The sequence below is a fragment of the Kogia breviceps genome, chromosome 8, assembly GCF_026419965.1.
Source record: "Kogia breviceps isolate mKogBre1 chromosome 8, mKogBre1 haplotype 1, whole genome shotgun sequence".
Classification (NCBI taxonomy): Eukaryota; Metazoa; Chordata; class Mammalia; order Artiodactyla; family Physeteridae; genus Kogia; species Kogia breviceps.
Window position 1 is genome coordinate 52,761,585 of NC_081317.1, and position 23,152 is coordinate 52,784,736.

A 23,152-nucleotide genomic window follows, 5' to 3' on the forward strand; every position below is an offset into this window, starting at 1 on the left:
TATGTCTGTTAATATCTGTCTTATATGTATATAAGTGCTCCTATGTTGGGTGCATATATATTTACAATTATATCTTATTCTTGGATTGATCCCTTGATCATTATGTAGTGTCCTTCTTTGTCCCTTGTGACAGTCTTTGTTTTAAAGTTTATTTTGTCTGATAAATATTGCTACTGCGGCTTTCTTTTTACTTCCATTTGTGTGGAATACCTTTATCCATCCTCTCACCTTCACTCTGTGTCTCTAAATCTGTAGTCTCTTGTAGGCAGTGTGTATATGTATGTGTGTGTATATATATACACACACACACACACACACACACACACACACACACACACACACACACATACACCTGCCTTATTCTTGTGTCCCTTCAGCCACTCTGTGTCTTCTGATTGGAGCATTTAGTCAACTTTCATTTAAGGTAATTATCAACATGATATCCTTATTACCATTTTGTTAATTGTTTAGGGATTGTTTTTGTAGGTCTTTTTCCCCTTTTCTTTTGTTCTCATGATTTGATTGCTATCTTTTTTTTTTTAACATCTTTATTGGAGTATAACTGTTTTACAATAGTGTGTTAGTTTTTCCTTTACAACAAAGTGAATCAGTTATACATATACATATGTTCCCATATCTCTTCCCTCTTGCGTCACCCTCCCTCCCACCTTCCCTATCCCACCCCTCTAGGTGTTCACAAAGCATAGAGGTGAACTCCCTGTGCTATGCGGCAGCTTCCCACTAGCTATCTAATTTACATTTGGTAGTGTGTATATGTCCCTGCCACTCTCTCACATCGTCACAGCTTACCCTTTCCCCTCCCCATATCCTCAAGTCTGTGCTCTAGTAGGTCTGTGTTTTATTCCTGTGCTACCACTAATCTCTTCATGACATTTTTTTTTTCTTAGATTCCATATATATGTGTTAGCATACGGTATTTGTTTTTCTCCTTCTGACTTACTTCACTCTGTATGACGGACTCCAGGTCTATCCACCAGACTCCAGGTCTATCTACCTCGTTACAAATAACTCAGTTTCATTTCTTTTTATGGCTGAGTAATATTCCATTGTGTATATGTGCCACATCTTCTCTATCCATTCATCTGTTGATGGACACTTAGGTTGCTTTCATGTCCTGGCTATTGTACATAGAGCTGCAATAAACATTTTGATACATGACTCTTTTTGAATTATGGTTTTCTCAGGGTATATGCCTAGTAGTGGGATTGCGGGGTCATATGGTAGTTCTATTTGTAGTTTTTTAAGGAACCTCCATACTGTTCTCCATAGTGGCTTATCAATTTACATTCCCACCAGCAGGGCAAGAGTGTTCCCTTTTCTCCACACCCTCTCCAGCATTTATTGTTTCTAGAGTTTTTGATGATGGCCAATCTGACCGGTGTGAGATGATATCTCATTGTAGTTTTGATTTGCATTTCTCTAATGATTAATGATGTTGAGCATTCTTTCATGTGTTTGTTGGCAATCTGTATATCTTCTTTGGAGAAATGTCTATTTAGATCTGCCCATTTTTGGATTGGGTTGCGTTTTTTTGTTATTGTGCTGCCTGAGTTGCTTATAAATTTTGGATATTAATCCTTTGTCAGTTGCTTCATTTTCAACTATTTTCTCCCATTCTGAGGGTTGTCTTTTGGTCTTGTTTATGGTATCCTTTGCTGTGCAAAAGCTTTTAAGTTTCATTAGGTCCCATTTGTTTATTTTTGTTTTTATTTCCATTTCTCTAGGAGATGGGTCAAAAAGGATCTTGCTGTGATTGATGTCATAGAGTGTTCTGCCTATGTTTTCCTCTAAGAGTTTGATAGTGTCTGGCCTTACATTTAGGTCTTTAACCCATTTTGAGTTTATTTTTGTGTATGGTGTTAGGGAGTGTTCTAATTTCATACTTCTACAGGTAGCTGTCCAGTTTTCCCAGCACCACTTATTGAAGAGGCTGTCTTTTCTCCAATGTATATTCTTGCCTCCTTTATCAAAGATAAGGTGACCATATGTGTGTGGGTTTATCTCTGGGCTTTCTATCCTGTTCCATTGATCTATATTTCTGTTTTTGTGCCAGTACCATACTGTCTTGATTACTGTGGCCTTGTAGTATAGTCTGAAGTCAGGGAGCCTGATTCCTCCAGCTCCATTTTTCGTTCTCAAGATTGCTTTGGCTATTCGGGGTCTTTTGTGTTTCCATACAAATTGTGAAATTTTTTTTTCTAGTTCTGTAAAAAATGCCAGTGGCAATTTGATAGGGATTGCATTGAATCTGTATATTGCTTTGGGTAATACAGTCATTTTCACTATGTTGATTCTTCCAATCCAAGAACATGGTATATTTCTCCACCTATTTGTATCATCTTTAATTTCTTTCATCAGTGTCTTATAGTTTTCTGCATACAAGTCTTTTGTCTCCTTAGGTAGGTTTATTCCTAGATATTTTATTCTTTTTGTTGCAGTGGTAAATGGGAGTGTTTAATTAATTTCACTATCAGATTTTTCATCATTAGTATATAAGAATGCCAGAGATTTCTGTGCATTAATTTTGTATCCTGCTACTTTACCAAATTCATTGATTAGCTCTAGTAGTTTTCTGGTAGCATCCTTAGTATTCTCTATGTATAGTATCATGTCATCTGCAAACAGTGACAGCTTTACTTCTTTTCCTATTTGGATTCCTTTTATTTCTTTTTTTTCTCTGATTGCTGTGGCTAGAACTTCCAAAACTAGGTTGAATAAGTGTGGTGAGAGTGGGCAACCTTGTCTTGTTCCTGATCTTCGTGGAAATGGTTTCAGTTTTTCACCATTGAGAACAATGCTGGATGTAGGTTTGTCATATATGGCCTTTATTATGTTGAGGAAAGTTCCCTCTGTGCCTACTTTCGGCAGGGTTTTTATCATAAATGGGTGTTGAATTTTATCAAAAGCTTTCTCTGCATCTATTGAGATGATCATATGGTTTTTCTCCTTCAGTTTGTTGATATGGTATATCACGTTGATTGATTTGCGTATATTGAAGAATCCTTGCATTCCTGGAATAAACCCCACTTGATCATGGTGTATGATCCTTTTAATGTGCAGTTGGATTCTGTTTGCTAGTATTTTGTTGAGGATTTTTGCATCTATGTTCATCAGTGATATTGGCCTGTAGTTTTCTTTCTTTGTGACGTCTTTGCCTGGTTTTGGTATCGGGGTGATGGTGGCCTCATAGAATGAGTTTGGGAGTGTTCCTCCCTCTGCTGTCTTTTGGAAAAGTTTGAGAAGGATAGGTGTTAGCTCTTCTCTGAATGTTTGATAGAATTCGCCTGTGACGCCATCTGGTCCTGGGCTTTTGCTTGTTGGAAGATTTTTAATCACAATTTCAATTTCAGTGCTTGTGATTGGTCTGTTCATATTTTCTATTTCTTCCTGGTTCAGTCTCGGCAGCTTGTGCATTTCTAAGAATTTGTCCATTTCTTCCAGGTTGTCCATTTTATTGGCATACAGTTGCTTGTAATCTCTAATAATCTTTTGTATTTCTGCAGTGTCAGTTGTTACATCTCCTTTTTCATTTCTAATTCTATTGATTTGAGTCTTCTCCCTTTTTTTCTTGATGAGTCTGGCTAATGGTTTATCAATTTTATCTTCTCAAAGAACCAGCTTTTACTTTTATTGATCTTTGCTATTGTTTCCTTCATTTCTTTTTCATTTATTTCTGATCTGATCTTTATGATTTCTTTCCTTCTAAATTTGGGATTTTTTGTTCTTCCTTCTCTAATTGCTTTAGGTCCAACTTAGGTTGTTTATTCGAGATGTTTCCTCTTTCTTAAGGTATGATTGTATTGTTATAAACTTCCCTCTTAGAACTGCTTTTGCTGTATTCCATAGGTTTTGGGTCATCATGTCTCCATTGTCATTTGTTTCTAAGTACTTTTTGATTTCCTCTTTGATTTCTTCAGTGATCACTTCGTTATTAAGTAGTGTATTGTTTAGCCTCCATGTGTTTGTATTTTTTACAGATCTTTTCCTGTAATTGATATCTAGTCTCATAGCGTTGTGGTCAGAAAAGATACTTGATACGATTTCAATTTTCTTAAATTTACCAAGGCTAGATTTGTGACCCAAGATATGATCTATCCTGGAGAATGTTCCATGAGCACTTGAGAAAAATGTGTATTCTGTTGTTTTGGGATGGAATGTCCTATAAATATCATTGAAGTCCATTTTGTTTAATGTATCATTTAAAGCTTGTGTTTCCTTATTTATTTTCATTTTGGATGATCTGTCCATTGGTGAAAGTGGGGTATTAAAGTCCCCTACTATGATTGTGTTACTGTCGATTTCCCCTTTTACGGCTGTTAGTATTTGCCTTATGTATTGCGGTGCTCCTATGTTGGGTGCATAAATATTTACAATTGTTGTATCTTCTTCATGGATCAATCCCTTGATTATTATGTAGTGTCCTTCTTTGTCTCTTGTAATAGTTTTTATTTTAAAGTCTATTTTGTCTGATATGAGAATTGCTACTCCAGCTTTCTTCTGATTTCCATTTGCATGGAATATCTTTTTCCATCCCCTCACTTTCAGTCTGTAAATGTCCCTAGGTCTGAAGTGGGTCTCTGGTAGACAGTATATGGGTCCTGTTTTTGTATCCATCCAGCCAGTCTGTGTCTTTTGGTGGGAGCATTTAATCCATTTACATTAAGGTAATTACTGATGTGTGTGTTCCTATTACCATTTACTTGTTTCGGATTGTTCTTGTAGATCCTTTCCTTCTCTTGTGTTTCTTGCTTAGAGAAGTTCCTTTAGCATTTGTTGTAAAGCTGGTTTGGTGGTGCTGAATTCTCTTAGCTTTTGCTTGTCTGTAAAGGTTTTAATTTCTCCATCAAATCTGAATGAGATCCTTGCTGGGTAGAGTAATCTTGGTTGTAGGTTTTTTTCCTTCATCACTTTAAATATGTCCTGCCACTCCCTCTGGCTTGTAGAGTTTCTGCTGAAAGATCAGCTGTTAACCTTATGGGGATTCCCTTGTGTGTTATTTGTTGTTTTTCCCTTGCTGCTTTTAATATGTTTTCTTTGTATTTAATTTTTGACAGTTTGATTATTATGTGTCTTGGTGTGTTTATCCTTGGGTTTATCCTGTATGGGACTCTCTGTGCCTCCTGGACTTGACTATTTCCTTTCCTATATTAGGGAAGTTTTCAACTATAATCTCTTCAAATGTTTTCTCAGTCCCTTTCTTTTTCTCTTCTTCTTCTGGGACCCCTGTAATTCAAATGGTGGTGCATTTAATGTTGTCCCAGAGGTCTCTGAGACTGTCCTCAGTTCTTTTCATTCTTTTTTCTTTCTTCTGCTCTGCAGTAGTTATTTCCACTATTTTATCTTCCAGGTCACTTATCCATCCTTCTGCCTCAGTTATTCTGCTATTGATCCCATCTAGAGTATTTTTCATTTCATTTATTGTGTTGCTCGTTACTTGCTTCCTCTTTATTTCTTCTAGGTCCTTGTTAACTGTTTCTTGCAATTTGTCTATTCTATTTCCAAGATTTTGAATCATCTTTACTATCATTATTCTGAATTCCTTTTCAGGTAGACTGGCTATTACCTCTTCATTTGTTAGGTCTGGTGTATTTTTAATCTTGCTCCTTCATCTCCTGTGTGTTTTTCTGTCTTCTCATTTTGTTTATCTTACTGTGTTTGGGGTCTCCTTTTTGCAGGCTGCAGGTTCGTAGTTCCCTCTGTTTTTGGTGGCTGTCCCCAGTGGCTGAGGTTGGTTCAGTGGGTTGAGCAGGTTTCCTGGTTGGGGGGACTAGTGCCTCTGTTCTGGTGAATGAGGCTGGATCTTGTCTTTCTGGTGGGCAGGTCCACGTCTGGTGGTGTGTATGGGGATGTTGGTAGCCTTATTATGATTTTAGGCAGCCTCTCTGCTAATGGATGGGGCTGTAGACCTGTCTTGCTCTTTGTTGGGCATAGGGTGTCCAGCACTGTTCGTTGCTCGTCCTTGAGTGAAGCTGGGTCTTGGTGTTGAGATGGAGATCTCTGGGAGATTTTCGCCGTTTGATAGTACGTGGAGCTGGGAGGTCTCTTGTGGACCAGTGTCCTGAGGTTGGTTCTCCCACCTCAGAGACACAGCCTTGACACCTGGCTGGAGTGCCAAGAGCCTTTAATCCACAGGGCTCTGATGGCTATCTTTAATGTTGTTTGGTTTTCCTTTGTGTGTGCATTATAGAGTTTTGGTTTTTGGTTCCCATGAAGTTTTTATATAGCAATCTGTATATCATACACACACACACACACACACAAACACACATGATTAAGTTGCTGGTCTCTTATTAATTTCAAATGCATTGTTCTTTCCTCCCCTCACAATTACTGGTTTTGATATGTTTTACATATAACTGTTTTGTGTATCCCCTAACTGCTTTTTGTGGATATAGATGATTTGATTATTTTTATCTTTTAACCTTCCTACTAGCTTTGTGCTTGGATGATTTCCTACCTTTAATGTGTGTTTGCCTTTACTGGTGAGCTTTTCATTTCATAATTTTGTTTCTAGTTGTGGCTTTTTTTTTTTTGCCTAGAAAAGTTCCTTTATCATTTGTAAAGCTGGTTTGGTGGTGCTGTACTCTTTTACCTTTTGCCTGTCCATGAAGCTTTTGATATTGCCACCAAATATGAAGGAGAGCCTTGCTAGATAGTATTCTTGGCTGGAGGTTTTTCCCTTTCATAATTTTAAATATATTGTGCCACTCCCTTCTGGCTTACAGTTTCTGCCGAAAAATCACTTGATAGTCTTATGGGGATTCCCTTGTATGTTTGTTGCTTTTCTCTTGCTGCTTTTAATAGTCTCTTTAATTTTTCTCATTTTAATTACAATGTGTCTTGGTGTGTTCCTCTTGGGGTTAATCCTCTATGGGACCCTGTGCTTCCTGGACTTGGGTGACTGTTTCCTTTCCCAGGTTAGGGAAGTTTTCAAGTATTATGTCTTCAAATATGTTCTCAGCTCCTTTCACCCTCTTTCTTCTCATTCTAGGACCCCTATAATGCAAATATTAGTGTCCTTATTGTAGTCCCAGAGGTATATGTAACTGTCCTTATTTCTTTTCATTCTTTCTGTTCAGCGGCAGTGATTTACATGACTCTGTCTTCCATCTCACTGATTCATTTCTGTCACTTAGTCTGCTGTTGATTGCTTCCTATATATTTTTCATTTCAGTAATTGTATTCTTCATATCTGTTTGGTTGTTCTGTATATTTTCTAACTCTGTTAAAAACTTCTAACTTCTCTCTCTGTGCCTCCATTCTTCTCCCAGGTTCTTTGATCATCTGTACCATCATTACCCTGAATTCTTCCTCAGGTAAGTTGTGTATCTCCACTTCATTCTTCCTTTGTCTGGAACATGTTACTCGGCAACCTCATTTTGTCTGTTTCCCGACCTTGGAGAAGTGGCCTTCTGTAGGAGATGTCTTATGCATCCCAGCAGTGCATTCCCATCTCATTTCCCATTCTATATGCTCTAGGCATTCCCCCATTGAGGATTGTGTGGGTCTTTCTGTTGTAGTGGGCTGACTATGTGGGAGGTCTGGTAGGCTTGGTTAGCCCCCAGTGTGGTTGGTTGCCAGGCCCTGCCTGGTGCAAAGGCTGCCAGCTGCTGGTTAGTGGGGCCTTGTCACTGGGCAGCTGACTGCAAGACCCCAGGGGGCCACAGGGCTAGTGCAGGGCTGGCTCACTGGTAGGCGGAGCCAAGGTCCAGAAGACTCTGGGGCTGTTGCTTGCCCATGCCCCAAGGTTAGTGCTGGACTACTGGCAGGCAGAGCCAGGTCCTGGAGTCTGGCTGCAGGGCCCAGGGATCCCACAGCTGGTCTCAGATCACCAGTGGGGGTTGGGGGAGGTGGTTCCTGACACAGTTGGGTACAGGGTCCACGGTGTCCCTAAGCTTGTTTTGGCCTGCTAGTGGGCAAGGCTGGGGACCAGCTTGTCCCAGGGCAGGGTGTAGCTAGCTGTGGATAGGCTGGGTCCACTGGCTGCAGGACTGGTTTTGAATCTGGTGTCTGCCTCGTAATGGGTAAGGCTGGTCTAGAGCTCCAGTGCTTGCCCACTGGTGGGTGGAGCCATGTCTAGAGGCCTCTGTGGTCTTAGGAGGTCCTTATACAGCCTGTCTGTGTTCCCACCCAGTAAGTTGCTTGGCCTGGGGTGTCCCAGCACTAGCATCTACAAGCTGTTGGGTGGGGTCAGGTCTTGGCACTAATGAGCTAGAGAGAGGATCCCACAACAGTGCTTGCCTGTACCGGTGTCCACGTGGTAGAGAGAGCTCCCAAGTATGGCTGCTGCCAGTGCCCATGTCCCCAGGGTGAGCTGCAGCCCCCCGCACCCTCCCGCCACCTCTCTCAGACTCTCCAGGACCAGCAGGTAGGTCTGGCCCAGGCTTCTGTCAATTCACTGCTTTATCCTGGGTCCCATTGCAGGGAGATTCTGTGCCCTTTAAAAGGGGAGTCAATGTTGTGAGTCCCAAAGGACTAGGGGAAATAAAGCCCCACTGACCTTCAAAGCCAAATGCTCTGGGGGCTCAACTTCTTGGTGCAGGACCCCCTGGCAGGGGAGCCCAACGTGGGGCTCAGAAGTTACTCCTAGGAGAGAACCTCTGCAATACAACTCTTCTCCAGTTTGTGGGTCTCCCATCCCGGGGGGTATGGGACATGGTTATATCTAAGTCTGCCCCTCCTACCTGTTCTCATCATGGTTCCTTTTTTATGTCTTCAGTTGTAGAAGATCTCTTCTGGTTGGTTCTGGACTTTTTCATTGATGGTTGTTCTGCAAGTACTTGTGATTTTGGTGTGCTCATGAGAGGAGGTAAGCTCAGGGTCTTTCTACTCCACCATCTTGGCCAAAGAGTATCTTTGATACAACACAAAAACACAGATTTAAATTGCTTTGACCTTTATCTTATTGATAAATTCATATAATTTGAGTTTTATAAAAAATCTGCAACATTTCACCTGGATTCTAAGCATTCACACCCACTACTATGTGGTGTTTTTAATTGACTGTAAACTGAAGAGCTTCAGCTTACAAAGTATCACACAGAGTACATCTTTTCAGTGGCAGGAAGAATTTAATGTGCAAATATCTGGGTATAAGTAAACTTGATGAACTTATAATAGTCTAAGAGCTTTTATATTGATTTGCCCATGCAGATGCTAGGGTCAGATCACTGCTCTACCCACAAAGCTTTCATCCATCCCAGATAACAACACATACATAAGCACACATGTGTGATACAGAGTGGATGTTGGACCAGCTGATCCAAATTCTATTTAGTACCATCCCTGGGCTCCAAGAAAGCCTATTTCTTGGCTAGGGAACTACCCATTTCCTCTATCTCCAAAACATTGTCTCAGAGCAGAATATTCTCATACTGAGTATTCTTTCTCCCAGGATGGATATGATTGAAAACAGGTGACCTCTTAATTGTGCCTCCAGAAGCCTGTCAAGAATGCACTTATGCCAATAGTTCTTTTCTAGATATAACCTTCCTTGTTCCTTCTGTTCTATTTAATACAGTATTAGAACAAGATGAATATAAAGCTGCTGATGGCAGTTAAGGTCTATTACCTGAGCTCAGATGTTTCATTGTGTATACAGCCCTTTCCCAATTTTAAGTTCATGCAGTATTCTAGCTCTTTACTGGTCCATCTTCTAGAAGACTCTGACTATAGAGGTAGAGGTTTATCATTCTTTGCCTCGTTTCACCTAAGAGCCCATCAGCAGTCTATTATGTATGAATGGAGGGCAAGTCTAATTTCTACTGACTGAACTTTTATCTTAGTTGGGAAGGATAGTTTATCACTTAGAAGCCAACACATTCCAGCCAGGAATTAGTGATCCATAAAAACAACTCATTTCTTCATACTAGGCAAAGTGTTTGGTTATTAATCCCTCCATCCTTCTCCAGATAACACAGATTTCACAAACCTTCTATGTATCCTATGTATACCGACACATTCAAAGGCATCACTTAAACCCAGAGAATGGGGAAAGAGGGTTTTCTAACTTTCCAGGCTGACTCACCATTAATGAGCTAACCTGTGCCCTCAACTTTTCCTACTTCATCCTGTAAGGGGAGTGGGTTATGGATTCCACTTACATTGTCCACTTAGTTTACTTCTCCAGTTTTCATATCTGCATTTCTCATTCACCCTTACCACTTACCTCATAGTGCACTTACCAGCCATGTGCAACAGGTTCCTGGCTATCATTTGGGAATACTTCTGTGTGCAGACCAAGCTCAAGGAGATGCCTCTACTTAGCCCCCAAACTCAGTGTCCAGAAACAGGTTTTTACATATCCTGCTGGGCGTGTGCAGCTGGTCAAAGCTCCCAGTGGACAACCTGCCTATGTGGAGTATCTATTGGGGCACAGTAGAGAAGGCCTTTCAAGATCTAGGTAGCGATCAGGATTATAACTTTGAGAATGACCTAAGTGGCAGGAGCCGCAAGGGGACTTCGTTCAGGACAATGGTAGAACTGGGGTCATCTCGTTACTGCTACTAACCAGTCTCAAACTACAGTCAAGTTACTAGCTGGATGTTTTGTTAAAAAATCATTAAAAATGATTATTCTCCTGTCTATAATCTCACTTCCCTGGTCCAGCAACATCAGTGATGTTGCTGGACCAATACCATTCTATTTGGAGAGATGTGCAGATGACTGCAGATGGTGGTATCAGGCACAAGAAGAATGCATAACCTGCCAATCCAGTGCTCCATCCCTGCATAGAAAGAGTGGTTAATTTTTCTCTAGTATCCTTTACTGTCTCACCATTCCACTGCTGGCTTTCAGAAGAGCATAGTCAAAAGAAAAGTCTCAGCACTACTACAATTTAACTCTTAATAGCCTTTGTCCATCCTGTAAGAATGACTTTACACCCCAGACCTTACCTCTACCACAGTCTCGACAGTTCTCTTCTCCTACCCATTGACCTATAAAAATGGCTTTTATTAATACCCAGAATATAATGCTAAGAAACACTGTTCTCTCACATCATAGACTATTATCTATTTCTGATACATCTCTAATCATCATCTTAAAGGATCTGAACCATGTGGTCACTTTGATACAACAGAGCAGCAACCTGATTCCCAAACCAGACGCAAAGCTTCATACAGTGGGTTTTCATATGCTGCATTCCTCATTTATCCTGGCATTATATTTTCCAAAGAAGAACAGGAATGGGATTCTCCTTAGTTCCCTTGCATTGGGGAACACAAGGTGATCTTCCTAACATTTCTAAAGAAATGTGGCCAACAACACAACCCTCTCAGCTTTAGAGTGACTGTAAGAAAGCAGCAAGGGGCTTCCCTGGTGGTGCAGTGGTTGAGAATCTGCCTGCCAATGCAGGGGACACAGGTTCGAGCCCTGGTCTGGGAAGATCCCACATGCCGCGGAGCAACTAGGCCTGTGAGCCACAACCACTGAGCCTGCGTGTCTGGAGCCTGTGCTCCACAACAAGAGAGGCCATGACAGTGAGAGGCCTGTGCACCGCGATGAAGAGTGGTCCCCACTCGCTGCAATTAGAAAAAGCCCTCACACAGAAACGAAGACCCAACACAGCCAAAAATAAATAAATAAATTAATTTTAAAAAGCAAGCAGCAAGGACTACCCAAGCTCCACTGTGTTCCTAGAACCTCTAGAAAAAACACTAGTTCACATGAGCTCAAACATTTTAATCCTGAGCTGATACCCTCTTCCCTGAGTTCCTTAGAATCAGGTAACCCAAGCGCAAACCGTGTACAAATCCCCTTACCCCTCCTTCCTACCGAGCCTCATCACGGTTCTTCATGGTGAGTACTCGCACTTGCTGCAAAAGTTAGGAAACATGACTTGGTTTAACTATAGAGCTGTTCCTGAGACGTCTAGCTGGGCTTCATTACAACTCCAGGAAAGAAAGTCATATGAGAGCATCCAGAGAGAACTAGCAGAGTCTTCCATCTGTGCTGTTAGTGGTCAGCGAGAAGAGAATTTGGTGCTAATTTTTTTGGAGGGTGAGTATGGAACATGCCCCCTTTTACTTTATGCATATAAGTAATGCTTTTAACTGTCCAAAAAATATCTGAAAGATTTGAGAAAATCTGTTTCCTTCAAATAATGTGACAAGAAAAAAGGTCCAGAGATTTAGGTCTGTCCATAATATTCTCATAGCTATAGTGCAGACATATTGTACATTAAAAACTCAGCAGTGTTGTGACCACCTAGAGGGGTGGGATAGGGAGGGCGGGAGGAAGACGCAAGAGGGAGGGGATAAGGGGACATATGTATATGTATAGCTGATTCACTTTGTTATACAGCAGAAACTAACACAACATTGTAAAGCAATTATACTCCAATAAAGATGTTAAAAAAAGATACTGCCATCAAAGCATAAAAAAAAGTAAATAAAAAAATAAAAAGCAATGTGAACACATCTTGTACCCAAGTCCCTTGAAATAAGATTATCAAAAAAGCACTGATTTTGAAGACTTCCTGGAAGATAAAAACACATTTCATAGTCTTCGCTCTAAGAGCAGAACACACAACTTAAAACCACACAGCAAGAGAAACAGTGAGACTCTGGCAGATTTTATCTTCCAAGGACAGCAACAATGCTGTCTCCCACCCCATGCGTGCCTTGAAAACTATGCCATTTCTCACCAACTTGAGGTTGATCTACTTCATCCCTCTTTAAATATGGGAAGGCTTGTATTGGGCTGCACCCCGAAGGGCTCCAAGCCCCGTGGCTGTCCAGCCTGAAGACCTAAGGAAGAGCCCAGAGGCAGCCGAAACATCAATGGCTTACTGGACAGGGAATCTTAAGAAAAAGGTCATGCAGCGACACCCGTGGACAGCAAGCAAGACGTGGCAGCAATCTTACTTATTTGAGGGAGGAAGCTACTATTATACAGGGAATTTTCATCAGATTGGCTCATCAGTTACCAAGGAAACCAGTAGCAGGGGCCCTTCCATCACAACCCCTCAGGTTAATGACCAACATCAGAGCAGATACTGATATTTCCCTTTTATGAGCTAGCAGGTGGAGCCGTTTTGGCCTAAGCATTAGAACAATCACTCGGCGGGCTAGGGGCGAGCACGCTAGTGGGCGTGGGGTGTGAGGGAAGTGGGGGCCGGTCTAGCACGGCGTGCACGAAGAGCAAGAGAACAGCTATCCTGAGTGTCCTGACCACACCCCCCAGCCCTACACACACTGCACGACCCTTAAAATCTCCATCCACCCCTCTTCCAAGACACCCCCAGGGTCAGGTCCTTAGCAGCGCACCGCAACCAGATACCACAAATGCAATATGCACAACAGCAGCTAAGAAGTGTCAAGAGTAAGCTAGGCCCTTGGCACACAGGGCAGGAAGAAGGCAAGAGTCTTCAGTTGCCCCCCTATGGCGGCATGAGCTAGGTGGATTTCCCATGGCATCTCGCTGCACACCCAGCCATCAGATTCATTTTGCAGCCTGGCCACCATGGTGGCCCAGTCCACAAGCTGATTCCCTGCCCTCAGGCTAGCGAGGAAGTCTAGCAGTACAATACAGGGAGGTCGTGACCAGTAAGCAAAATACAAGCCTTAACAGCATTCTGAGATAACACCACCCCTACCTATGGTTTCTGTCCTGGCCTGCAGTACCATACTGCCTGTCCACCCTCAGTCCCCACAGCCGGTGCCAAATACTGGAGCCTTTCAATTAGCAAGGCAGCAGCAGGGCTGTAAGGCAGGTGGAAACACCAGCACTTATCTTTACCAGACCATCCCTGAACTGCATGGCCAAGAAAGTGGGATTCCTTGGTCGCTCTCGATGTCTATGGTGAGAAAGGAAGACAAGAAAGAGTACAGCCATTTTGAAAAAAAGACCAGACAACGGTCTTGGGCAAAACAGGCCTTGCAAGCTAGAGAACAAAGGCCAAGGGGTCCTGAGTCCTGGGGGTGGGATCAGAGAGGGGGGCAACAGCCTCCCAGGAATAAAAGATTCTCTCTGTTACATTAACGAGTATATCTAGTTGCCACAAGGAAAGAAGCTCAACTGCAAATTTCAACCTTACCTGTTCCGGGGCTCTCTTGCAGAAACTCTTCATGCACTCCTTTCCCCTACCAGAAGCACTCCCTATTCCTGAGAGCCACCATGGAGCCTCCTGCTGCTGAATGAAGAAGTGTGATGATTACTGGAAATTGTCAGTGACCATGAGACAAACCCACCCTTTTGTTATAAAAGCAACTCGCCCCTTCCACTCAGGAAGCTGCTTTTTTTCCTCTGCACCCCCACCCCAGCCTTCTCCCTTGTGCACAAGCTCTCTCTTTTAATAAAAATCTTTGCTTGCCTAAGAGTCTTGTGGAAGTGGTATCATTTCTATGGTATTGCTGCCCAAGAATCTGGAAAGGGCCCGGTAACAATGGGAGTCCTGTTTCTCTCCCACAGCTGTTCTAGGTCCTGAAGAGTGGTCTTTTGTGTTGCTCTACGCATCATGGAGGCCTTCTGTAACAGATTCCACCTGTTGTAAGACACTGTAGACTGCATAGAACTGTTATTCCAATGCACTGCATCGTGGCTCTGCCCCCTTCCACAGCTGGGCCCAGAAGCGCCAGGTTATTAGTATTTTGCCATCGCCACAGGCCCAACCCACACCCTGCCGGGGAAGTGGCCACACCCAATTCACAAGCCTGTCCTCAGTTAATATCCCTAAAGCCTGTGGCTTTTAACTGTTTAGGGGTTTGGGGTTGGGGGTACGCTCCATTACCCAAACAGATAACTCCCAAAGTATCTGATTGGAAACCCAGGTCCTCACGTTTTGCCTTCACCAGCCAGTCCCAGGCAGTCAGATCGGCCACAGCACAGGGCTGCTATTTTTAAACTGGAAAGAGCCTCTGAGGTTAACAGGATATTATCAGTATAAGGATCGAGAAAGACATGCCTCATGGTAGACAGCTGCCACAGGTCCCATTTGCTAGTGGATGGCCACCTTGGGATTATCCCCCCACCCCTCCCCATTATCCATCATTATTTCCCTACATCTCAGCACTCACCGGAGTATCCTCGGCCTCTGGGCTTCTTGGCTGGCTCGCCAACTGCTGAGCTGCATCCTGCAGGCCTGCAAGCCTTATAGCTGCCCAATCTCCAGACCCAAGAAAGAGCCTAGAGACGGTAGCAGAGACATCAGTGGTTTACTGGACAGGGGTCTTATGTGTCTGTATTAAAAGGTCCTCAAAGAACACCCAGCCGTGAAAAGCAGTCGGCCGGCAGGATCTGATAACCATGTTTGCTACTCCTCGGGGACACAGGAGACTACCATTTCTAGGGAGAACTGACCTCAGGTTCGCTCATCAGTTACCAAGGACACCAGCAGCTGGGGCAGGTCTCTCACAACCCCTCAGGTTAATGACCATCACCACCACAGATATTTCCCTTTTATGAACTAGCAGGTCGAGCTGTTTTGGCCTAAGCTTTAGAACAATCACTTGGTGGGGCAGGGGGCAAGCATGTTGGTGTGGGCGAGGTGTGAGTGAAGCAGGGACTGGTCTAGCACGGGATGCACAAAGAGCAAGAGAACAGCCATCTTGAATTGACTAGCCATACAGAGTGTTCATTTTTTACAAAAAAATTTGCTGGAAATAATATTCTGTGACTTCCAAAGGTAGGTTAGGGTTTATCAAGCTTGGCAGTGCACACATTTGAGGCCAGATAATTCTTTGTTGTGGCTGTTGTCCTGTGGGTACGGTAGGGTATTTAGCACCATCCCAGGCCTCTATCCATTAGATGCCAGTATCAGCCCTCATCACCAGTTGTAACAACTGAAAATGTCTGCAGACATTGCCAAACATCCCCTCAGGGACAAAACTGCCCTCAATTAGGTCATAATAGCTCACTTACTGGGCCACTCTCACTTTTGAGCCCAAGGCCCCTTTTAAAAAGTTAACTACGCTGAGTCTACCACGCTCACAGAAAAACCAGACCACAAGGAGAGTCACTGTGAGGTGCTTCTGTACCAAGTACCAGCTGAGGTCCCAGCTGAGACTTATTAGCATCAGGCAAGTGAAAGTGCCTACCACATGCCAGGTCAATCCCAGCCACCCAGTGGAGTGTGCTCCTGAGGCCCTAGAGATGGTGAAACAGAGACAAGCCACTCCTTCTGTGCCCTGTGGGAATCCCTGGCTCACAGAATCTGTGAGATGAGATATTTATTATTTTGGGTGATAGATTTTGTTTCAAAGCTATAGTACTGCGGACATTATGTTTGTTTGTATTGTGAGTGGAGGTCTACAACAATAAACAAACAAGCCCTATTTATCAGATCAGATTGAGTATGAGTGTAAAATCCTTTAAGACTTCAGAAAGATCTAAGTGGTGTCTCAGAGTCTTTCAAACAAACAAAAGGCCTTCTGAGGATCCTAGGGAATGCATCACAGATTCTCTCCATTAAGTGACAGGGCTCTAAAACACCAACTTGCTGTCTCACTGGAGACGCATGAGTAGCCCAAAGTGAAAAAGGGTATATATCTGAAGAGATTTGTGGGTGTGCCTCTTATCCAATGGCATTCATTATAAATGGATATACAGCAAACCCAGTAAATGTTTACAGTAAGTGTATCAGTTTAGACTGAAAGTAATAGCATACACAATAAAGAGGGCTTCAGATCCCCAAACTTTTCCAGAAAGGAAGCAGGATGAGAATTCTACACGATGTAAAACATAAGCACTTCTTGTGGGAAAGCAAGGATAACTTAGAAGGCAGAGCCAAGAAGCCAGAAAGGAGAAAAATCAGCCTTGGAGAATAACTCCCAGAGACTTAGAACTGAGCCCTAATCTGAAAATTGACACCACCTGCCCTACTAGATAGCCGAGTTACAATAAGCCGGTGACCGCTATGTGCTTTCTGCTTTACCCCATTTTGAATGGGACTATTATAATATCTTATGCCTGCCTCACCATTGTATGTTGGGAGTAAAGGAACAAATAACCTCTCTATTTAGATTACAGGGCTTCACATTGAGAAGAATGGCACTCAAGGAGCAGTGCTGGAGGAATTGTGCCTGAGGAACTCCATCCACACCTTGATCTGATGGAGATGGTGAAACTCTGGACCTGGATTTTTGCCATAATAAGATTAGACTTTGGAAGGTTTTGAGAAGTGATGAATGTATTTTACATGTGAAAGGATGTGACGTTTTATGGACTGTAGCAGATTGTATTTTTAAAAGATGGCAGCAACAACATTTCCCTCATTTCACATATTTTTCTAGAATGTTGAAAATCCTCCAATAAGAGATATATTGTCTAATTCCTCTCTCCTTGAATCTGAATGGGTTTGTGACATCTACAATATGTAAAAATGATACTGTGATTTCTGAGGCTTGGTCATAAAAGGTAATGCTGCTTCTGCCTTGCTGACCGAGCCATCATATGAGAAGTGCTATCACTCTTGAGTATCACTCTTATTCACTGTGCCACCAGGGAAGTCCGAGCAGATTACATTTAAAAGAAATATCTTCCTTCTGACCTTTTCAAAGATAACAGAAAAATAAATAATATATAACTTAGAACTTCGAATCAAGTGGGGTCTTTTACTTCATTAACAAGTTGACAGGAAAACTCAGGGATTAAGGAAAAATATTTTGGCTCTTGAGATACAGAACTTCACAGACTCACTGGTCACGAAGTTCAGCAAGTGGTTATTTTCACTGCCCTCATTAAGACTGGTTATTGATTAAAGGAATTGTTGATGCAAATACTTAGACCAGTCCATGCTTAGGGTACCATTGGTTCAATGGCCTTCAAATTTTTTTTAAAAAAATAAAGAATAAGTGGGACTTCCCTGATGGTCCAGTGGGTAAGACTCCACACCCCCAATACAGGGGGCCTGGGTTCAATCCCTGGTCAGGGAACTAGATCCCGCATACCATGCCACAACTAAGAAGTCCGCATGCAACAACTAAAAGATCCCGCATGCCACGACGAAGATCCCACATGCCACAACTAAGACCCTGTGCAGCCAAAATAAATAAATAAATATATAAATATTTTTAAAAATAAAGAATAAAAATTGTTTTAAAAAACTATTTTGGACTGACCTCTAGAGGGGAAACAAGGTCTCAATTTCTTCCAAAATCACAAATTTGATTCTATTTGTTTGTGCTCCAAAGGAAAGAGATTCCAGGTGAGTAAGTAAAGACCAGTGAAGCCACTGAATACTGGTATCCATTAATATATCAGTGTTCAGGGACTTCCCTTGTGGTCCAGTGGGTAAGACTCTGCACTCCCAATGCAGGGGGCCTGGGTTTGATCCCTGATCGGGGAGCTAGATCCTGCATGCATGCCACAACTGAGAATCCACATGCCACTACTAAGAAGTCCACATGCCGCAACTAAAGGATCCCGCATGTCGCAGCAAAGACCCCGCACCACAACTAAGACCCAGCACAGCCAAAATAAATAAATAAATATATATATATATATATATCAGTGTTCAAACCTAGATACTGGTATCTCTGAGGGTACATGATTATTATCCAGGGGCATGCAAGCACATAGATTTTAAGAACACATTTTTTACATCCTCAGCATCGATAAACAACCTTGATGAAACTGATCAGCCAGAGAAGAGAGATGGAAGTTTGGCCCATCGCCATTCTCACATTTAGACTTTACATCACTTTGTAAAATAAAGTCCTTCTTACCCATTCCAATCCTCAGCCTGGCGCACTGCCTCAGGATGCAAAACCTCTGTGACACCAGAGGGACAATTCCAGAAGGCTTAGTTCTTCGGAATGATTCCTTTGATAGAAAAGCAGAGGGAACTTTAATAAGATGTTTATACTTTATCAGTTACATCCTCTCTCCTGTATCAACATCTTTCTTTTTATTGGCTAGTTTTGATCAACATTAAATGTGCTTAATTTTCATTTTATCCTAAACATGACTATTCCTCAGCCCTATGACCACTTGTTAGTATTATTTTGCTTCTGTCATTCTGTTCACTCCCAAACTTCTTCAGCGTTCTCTGGATTATCTGTCCCTATTTCTTCACATGCAGCTAATTTCTCCACTCACTATAACGTGGCTTCAGCTTCCCTTGTTCTCTTGAAACCGCTCAGCCAAGGTTTACAATAAACAACTTACTGAGGTCAGAGATCAGCCAGTCAGCTATGAGTGACATCTCAGAAGCATCTGACACTTCTGACCACACCCTCCATCTTAAGGTCTGACGCTCATCTGGTCTCTATGTCACCACCATCCTCTGCTTTTCTGCTCTTCCTCCTCTCCTTCCTTTGCTGACTACTCCCTCTCATCTTAGGGAATTGGTGTTCCTCAAAATTCTGTGCTAGTCCCACACTTCATCCTCTCTGCACATACACTCTCAACCTCCCAAATAGTTCCAAACGTCATCTCTATGATTGTGACCTCCAAATGCATCTTTCCCCAGAATCTTATCTCCAAACATTAGATCCATATTTCTACATGCTAGAATATCTAGAATATCTCCACTTAACACGTTCAAAATTGAATACATATTTTTCAAACTTTCTTGCCCTTCTACGTTCCTTGTGTGAATGGGCCCCAATCATTCTGCAGCCCAATATAGAGACATGGACATTATCATTGAGTTCTCAACTTCCTCAAAGCCCATAGCAAATAAATCATCACAGATTGTTCTTTTGACATCATACTCATGGCCACCCATCATCTGTACAACAGCCTTTCTACATGAAGGGATATGCCTACCTTATGAATCCTATTTCTTTCATTGCAGTTGTTTTAAAATATATTCACAAACTGTCTCATACTCTTTCCTGTCCCTTCCCTTGACTATGTGCTTGATGTAGTAACTTCCCTCTAATGAATACACAACACAGGTTGAAGTGATGGTGTGTAACTTATAAGACTATGTCATAGAACAATTTACTGCCTTCTCCACTTCTAGTTTTCATCACTCACTTTGGTAGAAGCCAGCTGTTATGAGGACACATCACAGAGCTTAGTGGAGGGGCTCAGGTGACTGTGATGAGGAACTGAGGCTTCCTGCCAGTGGTCATGTGAATGACCCATGTTAGAAGCAGATCCTCCAACCCAAGTCAAGCCTTCAGTTGACTGCAGGCCAGCTGACATCTTGACCGCCACCTCATGAGAGATCCTGAGCCCATGGAAAGCACTCTCAAATTCTTGATTCATAAACACTGTTAGGTAATAGACTAGTGGTTAACGCCACTAAATTTTTAGGTTATTATGCATGAATAGAACACTAATTTACTAATGTAGGAGACCCAATGCAAATTTCTAGCCTTCTTTGCAGACAGAATGCAGGCACTTGAATAAGACTTTGCCAATGTGAAGCACCTGTGTGACATTTTGATCCAGAAGTGAAAAATGAGAAGATATAGGCTCTGTGTGGCGATTCCATGTTTGCTGGTTGAAGTAGTGGTTTCCCATGGTGGCAAGTTCAAGTTTCCAGGAAAGAAATGGCATCAAAAAATGGCGTTTCCTTTCAGTTCTTACTGGAATATCGGCAAAAACATAAACAGAATTAACGAAACTATTTATGTATCTTTTGGATTTTAAGGGTGACTGAAGGTTTAAGGGCATCTTAAACCTTGCACCTCTTTAAAAGCAAAAGAGTGAAGTAAGCCAGAAAGAGAAAAACAAAGATCGTATATTAATGCATATATGTGGAATCTAGAAAAATGGTACAGGTGAACCTATTTGCAGGGCAGGAATAGAGACGTAGACATACAGAACAGATGTGTGGACATGGTGGAGGGGGAATGGAAGGGTGGGATAAATTGGGTGATTAGGATTGATGTATATACACTACAATGTGTAAAATAGCTAGCTAGTGGGAACCTGCGGTACAGCACAGGGAGCTCAGCTCAGTGCTCTGTGATGGCCTAGATGGGTAGGATGGGGGAGAGGGTGGGAGGTCCAAGAGGGAGGGGATATATGTAGACATACAGCTGATTCACTTCGTTGTACAGCAGAAACTAACACAACATTGTAAAACAATTATACTCCAATAAAAAAATAAATAAATAAAAGCAAAAGTAAGATTCAGTGGACTTCCCTGGTGGTCCAGCAGTTAAGACTGTGGTTCCACTGCAGTGGTCATGGGTTTGATCCCTGCTCAGAGAACTAAGATCCCACGTGCCGCGCGCGGCCAAAAAAAAAAAAAAGTAAGACTCAGCACTTAAAATATAGATTAAACTACCCTCACAAAGCAAAATAAAACAAAAGGCAAAGCTTGCCATATTATAATATAAATAGTAAAATTTGCAAATATAGCAATTATCATAAGATAATACTAATTATTACAAATTAAAATGAAATTTCTTTCTATTCAAAACTACAGTTTCTTATTATTGATAAAAATCTGCCAAAATGACTCAATATATTTTTTTAATGGAAGAAGACAAAAAAGTGTTTGAACTGAGTAAATATTTACAAGATTGAGGCCACTAATAAGTGCAGTCAGCCCTCCATATACATGGGTTCAACCACTACAGGTTGAAAATATTTGAAAAAAAAAATTCCAGAAAGTTCCAAAAAGCAAAGCTTGAATTTGCCATGTGCCAGCAACTATTTATAGCATTTACATTGTATTAGGTATTATAAGTGATCTAGAGGTGACTTAAAGTATATGGGAGATGTATGTAGGTTATATGCAAATACTATACCATCTTATATAAGGAACTTGAAGATCCATGGTATCCGTGGAGGTCCTGGAACCTCTCCCCCTCGGGTACTGAGGGAGGACTGTAGATGAGACATACTGTGGAAGCTTAAGTCTCCTTTTCAACTTCCTGAGTTTTCTGATGAGCTTATTAATACAAAGAAAGCATTTATTGATTTTCACGTCTTAACTTCCAGTATGACAATGTCCCAGGCACAGCTGTTGTGTACTTTCCTTCTCAGATCGACCCGAGTACTTTGTGTTTATTTTGGGGGTTTTTTTGGTCTTTTTTGTTTTTGTTTTGTTTGGCCACGTCCAGAGGCTTGTGGGATCAGGGACAGAATCCGAGTCACAGCAGTGAAGGCGCCCAGTCCAAACCACTGGACCACCAGGAAATTCCCTGATCCTGGTACTTTGGAAGGAGTTCTTCAAAGTCTAGCTGGAGTCCTCATTGCTCAGAAACCTTCCATTTCCATTTTCTGCACCAAACAGGTCTCAAAAAATTCTAGCTGCTGATCAGTCCAATGAGGATTATCATCCCTTTTTGCTGAAAAAGTTGAAGATCTGCTAGATTACCGCATAGAGAAAGAGGTGGCCTGAGTTATTTGGAACTGGCTGCTCCTGGAGGAACCTGAAAACCTTCTTGTCCTTCAGGCAGGAAAACAAGAAAGATTCTTCCATTAGGTGCAGAACTTGTGAGAATCTCCTGCTTTGGCCGGCCATGGTTTGGGGCTGGTCACAGCTCAGGGTGCAGACCGGGCTGGAGAACATCATCCTGGGTGTCACCAGTGAGGAGGGTGACAGGCCCCGGTGAGCCTGGTGATGCAGGTGTCTGGCTGTGGGAGCCTTGACCCAGCTGCTCTGAGTACCTGCCTGCAAATGAGATTCTTAAATAGGTCAGGATTGTCATTTCTCTACTTATCCCAGTGTTGTGTCCACATTTTTGCAATTCCTCTTCCATTTATGGGCAACAGATAATGTCTCAGCTTCAGTGCTTTTGCTTATTACACTGGAAATAAAACAAACTCATGGAAAATGACAGAGTATCAATCCAATAGGATGTATTCATCCAAATGAGACCCAAGGTTGAAATAAAAATCTGAGTCTCAATCTGTCTCTTTTTAAATTCTAATAAGCGTACTTAGAGATTTGATATTTTACTCTATATTCATGCTTTGTAATGCACCAAAATACAACTAGCCTCACCTCTCTCCATTTCCCCTTTAAGGGGCTAAGACATTAGATTTGAATTCTTCCACATGACTTTATAGGAGTCATAGCTCATGTTTCCAGACATAGTCTATGGATAAGAGTGGCATAAATGTTAACACCAAGGGCTAATTCATACCATTCTCTTCCTTCTGTCACCAAAAGTGTGCTCACCATATATATATGTATGTAACAATGCGCTTGGCAATGTGGATTCCAGAAAAGTAAGGCAGGGATGGTAAGTGCCCTCCAGGGAGCAGGGAGGACAGACTT

At 42.1% G+C, this 23,152-nt stretch overlaps 1 protein-coding gene and 1 long non-coding RNA gene across 6 annotated transcripts in view; one reads left to right on the forward strand and one right to left on the reverse strand.

The window, feature by feature from the left end:
• The window catches only part of KLHL9 (kelch like family member 9), a 30,053-nt gene extending 12,848 nt beyond the window's left edge, over positions 1–17,205 (forward strand). For 2 of the 5 annotated variants that reach the window (XM_067041420.1, XM_067041421.1), the window contains 4 exons: positions 7,293–7,337; positions 8,741–8,830; positions 11,876–12,021; positions 14,082–14,348. The gene's annotated coding sequence lies outside the window, so the exon portion shown is untranslated. Of the gene's footprint in view, positions 1–7,292; positions 7,338–8,740; positions 8,831–11,875; positions 12,022–14,081; positions 14,349–16,982 lie in introns of those variants that run through there. The other 3 variants (XM_067041417.1, XM_067041419.1, XM_067041418.1) reach the window with 3 other exon arrangements.
• LOC131761608 (uncharacterized) overlaps positions 1–23,152 on the reverse strand; it is a 29,497-nt gene that overhangs the window by 4,975 nt on the left and 1,370 nt on the right. The window contains exons 2-7 of the long non-coding RNA XR_010841959.1: positions 21,675–22,679; positions 20,344–20,501; positions 18,687–18,783; positions 15,039–15,147; positions 14,336–14,490; positions 8,706–14,152 (exon numbers count right to left, since the gene is read on the reverse strand). This is a non-coding gene — a long non-coding RNA (uncharacterized lncRNA). The remainder of the gene's footprint in view (positions 1–8,705; positions 14,153–14,335; positions 14,491–15,038; positions 15,148–18,686; positions 18,784–20,343; positions 20,502–21,674; positions 22,680–23,152) is intronic.